This window comes from Aegilops tauschii, chromosome 2 (genome assembly GCF_002575655.3).
Source record: "Aegilops tauschii subsp. strangulata cultivar AL8/78 chromosome 2, Aet v6.0, whole genome shotgun sequence".
NCBI lineage: Eukaryota > Viridiplantae > Streptophyta > Magnoliopsida > Poales > Poaceae > Aegilops > Aegilops tauschii.
The window spans coordinates 397,243,870-397,251,910 of NC_053036.3; positions in this window are offsets into that span (position 1 = coordinate 397,243,870).

Genomic DNA, 8,041 nt, shown 5'->3' on the forward strand with positions numbered 1-8,041 from the left:
TCAGGCTCCCGCCTCTCATCGCATCTTCAAGCAGTTCGCTCGGGGGGTGAATGCGCCCCCCCCCCAAGCTTGAGGCGTCGCGTCCCCTCAGGTGGTCCAAGCGCGCCATCACCTTTGACTCCATGGACCATCTCAAGTGCTCAGCCGCCGATGGTGCGCTCCCAATGCTCTGCACACCAACCATCAGCAACGTCCTTGTCACCAAGACCCTCATTGACGGTGGCGCTGGGCTCAACATTCTCTCTGTCGAGATGTTTGAAACGCTCCAAGTGCCCTATGACCAGCTTCTGCCCACCAAGCCTTTCTCAGGAGTGACCGATGGCTCCACCGTTCCCCTGGGGCAGGTGCGCCTCCCAGTCTCCTTCGGTAAGCGTGACAACTACCACACCAAGCTCATCGACTTCAACATCACCCACATCGGCCTCCCGTACAACATCATCCTCGGGTATCCGGCCCTCGCCAAGTTCATGGCAGCAACTCACCATGGCTACAATGTTCACAAGATGCCAGGAAGAGGTGGTATCATCATGGTCGCTTGCGACGAGAAGGATGTGGTGTGCTCCCTCGAGCGTGCCTATCAGGCTCAGGAGGTCGAGAACTCAAATGACGAGGATGCCATCCTGCCTCCTGAGGCCATCCCCAAGAAGAAGAAGAAGCTCCTCCCCAAGGGCCGTCAGGAGGCCGGGGCGCCTGACGATCATACCTCTAGCCTCACGCCCTCTGCTAGGGCGCCTTTCCCTCTCGCATAGGAAGGCGTGCCCAGCGCCCCCCTCAGGACGGGATCGGGGGCTCCCATCTGGAGGGCCTCTGACCTGCCCAGCGTGATGAGGGAGGCGTTCGGGCACCACGTGGGGGCGTGCTTCAACGCGCACCTCAGTGAGCAAGGCACCAGGCGCCAGGCACCCAAGAGTTCATCACTGAGGCAATCGAAGAGCTTCAGGAGGCGCGAGTCATGCTTGGCGAGCGTCGCCCCGCACCACCGAGTGCATCCGTGGCCCCTGACATGGGCAGCGAGCTGTGCGTCCGCGTCAACATCCCAGGCCTCAATAGGGCTGCTTCGCAGGACCTCTTTTGGCCGTCCCACGCAGGCCGGAGCAGAGGCTACCCCTGCAGCTACGTCTGCATGCCGTTTGGCACGCTGAACATGGCCGCCTCGTACCAGCGCCTCGCGCAGCATGCGTGGGCGGCTCACGATGCTAGGCACCAGGCAGTCCTGACAAAGGAGGTGCCGGACCCTCGCGAGCCCCCCGGACCTCCGGAGCCTCACGGGCCTCAAGAGCTGGTCGGCTCGTGAGGAGCGATCTCCGCAGCGCGCGTCTTCAGCTACTCCAACGCTTCTACGACGATGGTGCCAGGTGACTTTTTGGTTTGTTCAACTAAGGGCGCCCCTCGGGCTGCATCATCCTCAGGCTGCCAGGGCCGAACCCCGCAGCTGTATCGTTTTTGCGCATGTATCAGAATTGGCCTTGCCTTCATGAATTTCCTAAGTATTTCAACTGCATGTCCAGTGCTTCTTCACCATGATGACGCTGCGCCCTCGCGAACCCGCCCGCGGCTGCCTCATGATTAAGGACTGGCACGGCGTCTATGCTCGGGTTCGTCTCTACAGCGTTGACAAACCCAAGCGACCGAGCTCTGTCCTGCGGGCCAGCTCCCATGCGCGTCACCTCCCATGGTCCTTGGTGCCTTGTTCTCGCATGGGCTAATCATGTGAGGGCAAGTAAGGGCGCGTGGCCCGGTTCGTACAACCGCAATTCGGTGCTTCGCCGTAGCAGGAGCCGCGGGCCGGCTCTTTTTCATGGGATCGTTGCATGAGAAGACTTGGCACGGCGTCTGTGCTCAGGTCCATCCCTACAGCGTCGACAAAACCAATGGTTGAGCTCTGTCTGGCGGACCGTTCCCGTTCACGTCACCTCCTGGGGTCATTGGTGTCTGGCCTTCTCATGCGATAACCCCTGAAGGGGCATTCGGCGTAGGACCCCCATTGCCCCACTGGTGTCTTACGTGCGCCCCATGCTGCAAAAATCAGGCGTAGCCCGCCTTGAGTTAGGCCCTCGTGAGTCCCGCGCTGGCTCACGAGTGCCCAGATACACCTCCTCCAGTTCTGCCATGCTAGCCACGCGTACGAACGGGGATGTACATGCCCCGAAGTCTCCCCCATAGGGAACTCCCACCCACGCACCAGTGGAAGCCCCATGCTCCGCGTTAGCGGACGACATAGTCGAGGAGAGACTATGCCCATGCACCAGTGGAAGCCCCATGCTCCGCACTAGCGGATGACACGGCCGAGGAGCGGCTATGCCCACACTAAAGTGGAAGCACCATGCTCCACGCTGGTGAACAAACAACTAAGGGCGCCCTCATGGTCGCACCAACCTCAGGACATCCTTTCCTTTCTTCGCCCGGTAACACCCCACAGCTTTCCCCTCGGGAGGATCGCGCGAGGGGGCTGGACAAGGGGGCTGTGCTCAGGCCACGCCTGGCACATGCCACACTACCAGGTCCAGGCACCTGGTCTTCTCGCGTTCCCCCGGGCAAAAGCTGGTGAGCAAAGGTATGGGGGACTCCCGGCGCCCACGTTTCCTTTATGAGGGCTGCTCGCATGTCAAGGGGGACCTCCTGAGCATCGCGACTCAGGGGCCTCACTAGTCACATAGCCCCTCGCCCCTTGGTGTCGTCCTGGTGATCCGGACGCCCCAATGGCAGTCGAGGTATGCGCGGTGCTGGGCCCTGCCAACGCAGAGCGCGAAGGGGTACGCCCCGGCGTCCACGTTTCCCTCATGAGGGCTGCTCGCACGTCAAGGAGGGCCTCCTGAGCATCACGACTCAGGGGCCTCACTAGTCACGTAGCCCCTCGCCCCTTGGTGTCGTCCTGGTGATCTGGACGCCCCAACGGCGGTCGAGGTATGCGCGGGACTGGGCCTTGCCGACGCAGAGTGCAAAAGCAAGCACGGAGGAAACTTGGCGCAATAAGGAAACCATAGAGTCCTAATAATTATTACAAGCATAGATTGTTCCACAAGCTTAAACATAAGTCTTATGCCTCCACGAGGCACGGTAAATGTTGCAGGATAAAACTAAGAAGGAGTGTGATACGTCTCCACCGTATCTACTTTTCCAAACACTTTCGCCCTTGTTTTGGACTCTAACTTGCATGATTTGAATGGAACTAACCCGGACTGACGATGTTTTCAGCAGAATTGCCATTGTGTTATTTTTGTGCAGAAATAAAAGTTCTCAGAATGACCTGAAAATCAATGGAGATTATTTTTGGAATTAATAAAAAAATATTGGCGAAAGAATCAAGGCCAGGGGGCCCACACCCTGTCCACGAGGGTGGGGGCGCGCCTACCCCCCTGGGCGCGCCCCCTGCCTCGTGGGCCCCCTGGAGCTCCACCGACCTCAACTCCAACTCTATATATTCACGTTCGGGGAGAAAAAATCTGAGAGAAGGATTCATCGCGTTTTACGATACGGAGCCGCCGGCAAGCCCTAATCTCTCTCGGGAGGGCTGATCTGGAGTCCGTTCGGTGCTTCGGAGAGGGGAATCCGTCGCCATCGTCATCATCAACCATCCTCCATCACCAATTTCATGATACTCACCGCCATGCGTGAGTAATTCCATCGTAGGCTTGCTGGACGGTGATGGGTTGGATGAGATTTATCATGTAATCGAGTTAGTTTTGTTAGGGTTTGATCCCTAGTATCCATTATGTTCTAAGATTGATGTTGCTATGACTTTGCTATGCTTAATGCTTGTCACTAGGGCCCGAGTGCCATGATTTCAGATCTGAACCTATTATGTTTTCATGAATATATGTGAGTTCTTTATCCTATCTTGCAAGTCAATAGTCACCTACTATGTGTTATGATCCGGCAACCCCGAAGTGACAATAATCGGGACCACTCCCGGTGATGACTGTAGTTTGAGGAGTTCATGTATTCACTAAGTGTTAATGCTTTGGTCCGGTACTCTATTAAAAGGAGGCCTTAATATCTCTTAGTTTCCAATAGGACCCCGCTGCCACGGGAGGGTAGGACACAAGATGTCATGCAGGTTCTTTTCCATAAGCATGTATGACTATATTCAGAATACATGCCTACATTACATTGATGAATTGGAGCTAGTTCTGTGTCACCCTATGTTATAACTGTTGCATGAATAATCGCATCCGGCATAATTCTCCATCACCGATCAAATGCCTATGAGATTTTCACATATTGTTCTTCGTTTATTTACTTTACCGTTGCCACTGTTACAATCACGACAAAACTATCACCATTACTTTTGCCACCGTTACCGTTACTTCCACATTACTTTGCTACTAAACACTTTGCTGCAGATACTAAGTTATCCAGGTGTGGTTGAATTGACAACTCAATTGCTAATACTTGAGAATATTCTTTGGCTCCCCTTGTGTCAAATCAATAAATTTGGGTTGAATACTCTACCCTCGAAAACTGTTGCGATCCCCTATACTTGTGGGTTATCAAGACTATTTTCTGGCGCCGTTGCCGGGGAGCATAGCTCTATTCTTTGAGTCACTTGGGATTTATATCTGCTGGTCACTATGAGGAACTTGAAAGACGAGAAAACCAAAATTTATCCCTCAACTACGAGGGGAGGTAAGGAACGGTCATCTAGCTCTGCACTTGATTCACCTTCTGTTTTGAGTAAGCTTGCGACACCTAAACCTGCTTCTACTATTAATTCTAATATGTCGCATGTTATTGATGATGCCACTTGTGCTATGCATGATACTTATGATGAAACTACTTCTATGCTTGATACTACTGTGCCACTAGGTGAATTTCTTGATGAACAACTTGCTAGGGCTAGAGAGAATGAAATTATTGAAACTGATAATATTGATGAAAGTGATGATGAAGATTCTACCCCTAGATATGAATTGCCTGTTGTGCCTGAGGGTTATGTTATGGATGAAGAAACTGCTAGAGACTTTCTTGCTTGCAATGATAGGAGTGATCTTAAGAAATTATTAGCTGAGCTAAAAGAAAAATCTCTGAATGCTAGAATGAAATATGATCCTGCTTATGCTACTTCACATATCTTCATTACTGATAAGGATTATGATTTCTCTGTTGATCCTGATATAATTACTTTGGTTGAATCTGATCCTTTCTATGGCTATGAATCTGAAACTGTTGTGGCACATCTTACTAAATTAAATGATATAGCCACCATGTTCACTAATGATGAGAAAACTCGCTACTATTATATCCTTCAATTATTTGCGTTCTCATTAAAGGGTGATGCTAAGATATGGTTTAATTCTCTTGATCCTGGTTGTGTACGTAGTCCCCAGGATATGATTTATTACTTCTCTGCTAAATATTTCCCTGCTCATAAGAAACAAGCTGCCTTAAGGGAAATATATAATTTTGTGCAAATTGAAGAAGAGAGTCTCCCACAAGCTTGGGGAGGCTTCTCCAATTACTTAATGCTTTGCCTGATCATCCTCTCAAGAAAATGAAATACTTGATATCTTTTATAATGGACTAACCGATGCTTCCAGAGACCACCTGGATAGTTGTGTTGGTTGTGTTTTCAGGGAAAGAATAGTTGATCAAGCTGAAATTCTATTGAATAATATGTTGACCAATGAAAATAATTGGACACTTTCTGAACCAGCTCCTAAGCCAACTCCTAAGAAAAGGGGTATTCTATTTCTCAGTCCTAAAGATATGCAAGAGGCGAAGAAATCTATGAAAGAAAAAGGTATAAAAGCTGAAGATGTTAAGAATTTACCTCCCGTTGAAGAAATACATGGTCTTAATTCATCACCTATTGAAGAAACACACGGTCTTGATAACCCGACACAGGTGGTAAAGGTAAACTCTCTCTATAGATATGATAAAGCTGAAATCCCTCCTGCTAAGTTTGCTAGCCAATGTTTGGATGAGTTTGATAACTTTATGGTTAAGCAAGAAGGTTTTAACGCTTATTTTGGTAGACAACTGAAACGCAATGCTTATATGCTTGAACACTTGGGTGATTATATGTCTAGAGTTAAAGGTGAACTTAAACTCATTAGTAAACATGCTTCTATGGTTACCACTCAAGTAGAACAAGTACTTAAAGCTTAGAATGATTTTCTCAATGAATTGAATAGTAAGAACAGTGACTTTGCTGTTAGAGTTGCAACTAGAGGGGGTAAAGTGACTCAGGAACCTTTGTATCCTGAGGGCCACCCTAAGAGAATTGAGCAGGATTCTCAAAGAAATAACGTTGATGCACCTAGTCCTTCAAAAAGGAAGAAAAAGAAAAATGATAGGACTTTGCATGCTTCTAGTGAACCTGTTGTAGACACACCTGAGAATCCCAATGATATTTCTATCTATGATGTTGAAACACAATCTGGTAATGAACATGAATCTAGTGATAATGTTAATGATGATGTTCATGTTGATGCTCAACCTAGTAATAACAATGATGTAGAAATTGAACCTGTTGTTGATCTTGATAACCCACAATCAAAGAATCTGCGTTATGATAAGAGAGATTTTGTTGCTAGGAAGCATGGTAAAGAAAGAGAACCATGGGTTCAGAAACCCATGCCTTTTCCTCCTAAACCATCCAAGAAAAAGGATGATGAGGATTTTGAGCGCTTTGCTGAAATGATTAGACCTATCTTCTTGCGTATGCGCTTGACTGATATGCTTAAAATGAATCCTTATGCTAAGTATATGAAAGATATTGTTACTAATAAGAGAAAGATACCAGAAGCTGAAATTTCCACCATGCTTGCTAATTATACTTTTAAGGGTGGAATACCTAAGAAACTTGGAGATCCAGGAGTACCAACTATACCATGCTCCATTAAAAGAAACTATGTTAGAATTGCTTTATGTGATCTTGGAGCCGGTGTTAGTGTTATGGCTCTCTCTTTATATCGTAGACTTGATTTGAATAAGTTGACACCTACTGAAACATCCTTGCAAATGGCTGATAAATCAACTGCTATACCTGTCGATATTTGTGAGGATGTGCCTGTTGTGGTTGCAAATGTTACTATTTTAACGGACTTTGTTATTCTTGATATTCCCGAGGAAGATAGTATGTCTATTATTCTTGGAAGACCCTTTTTGAATACTGCAGGGGCTGTTATTGACTGCAACAAGGGCAATGTCACTTTTCATGTTACTGGTAATGAGCATACGGTACACTTTTCGAGGAAACAACCTCAAGTCCACAGTATCGATTCTATTGGAAAAATTCCATCGATTATTATTGGAGGTTTTTAATTTCCTCTTCCTACTGTCAAAAAGAGATATGATATTCTTATTGTTGGGGATGTACATATCCCCGTTGAGGTAACATAGTGTTATTCAAAATTTCTCCGGTTCCATGTTATTCGGAATGAGTTTGTTAACAAGACTTGATCAACCTTGTTAGTAGATTCCTTTTGATGAGCATGAGATGGATGAAGTTAGAAAGCACAACCTTCTGTACCCTCCTTTTACTTTCTGTTATTTAGATTAAATAAAGCAAAAATAGCATTTTTTGTCTGTTTTCTGAATTATCCGTGCAATAAAAAATACCCCAAAAATAAAAGTTCTCCAAATGCCCCGAAAATGAAATATGATTTTTCTGGAATATTTGAGAATGTCTGGCACTGAGAACACATCAGGGGGAGCAAGCACCTGGCCACGAGGGTCCAGGGCGCGCCCACCCCCCTGGGCGCGCCCCCTGCCTCATGGGCCCATGGTGGCTCCCCTCCACTTATTCCAGCCATCACACACTCCTTCCTCCAAAAAAAACCACCAACCAGCTCAAGCACGAGTTCTTGCTCATTTTGCTGCGATTTTCGATCTCCTTGCTCAAAGCTCCACTCACAAAACTGCTTTGGGGGATTGTTCTTCGGTATGTGACTCCTCCAATGGTCCAATTAGTTTTTGTTCTAGTGCTTTATTCATTGCAAATTTTTGCTGCCTAGGTGACCCTGTTCTTGAGCTTGCATGTCAAATTTATATGGTCCCAAGTAGTTCTAATGCATGATATAGTCTCTAGGCACTTGTG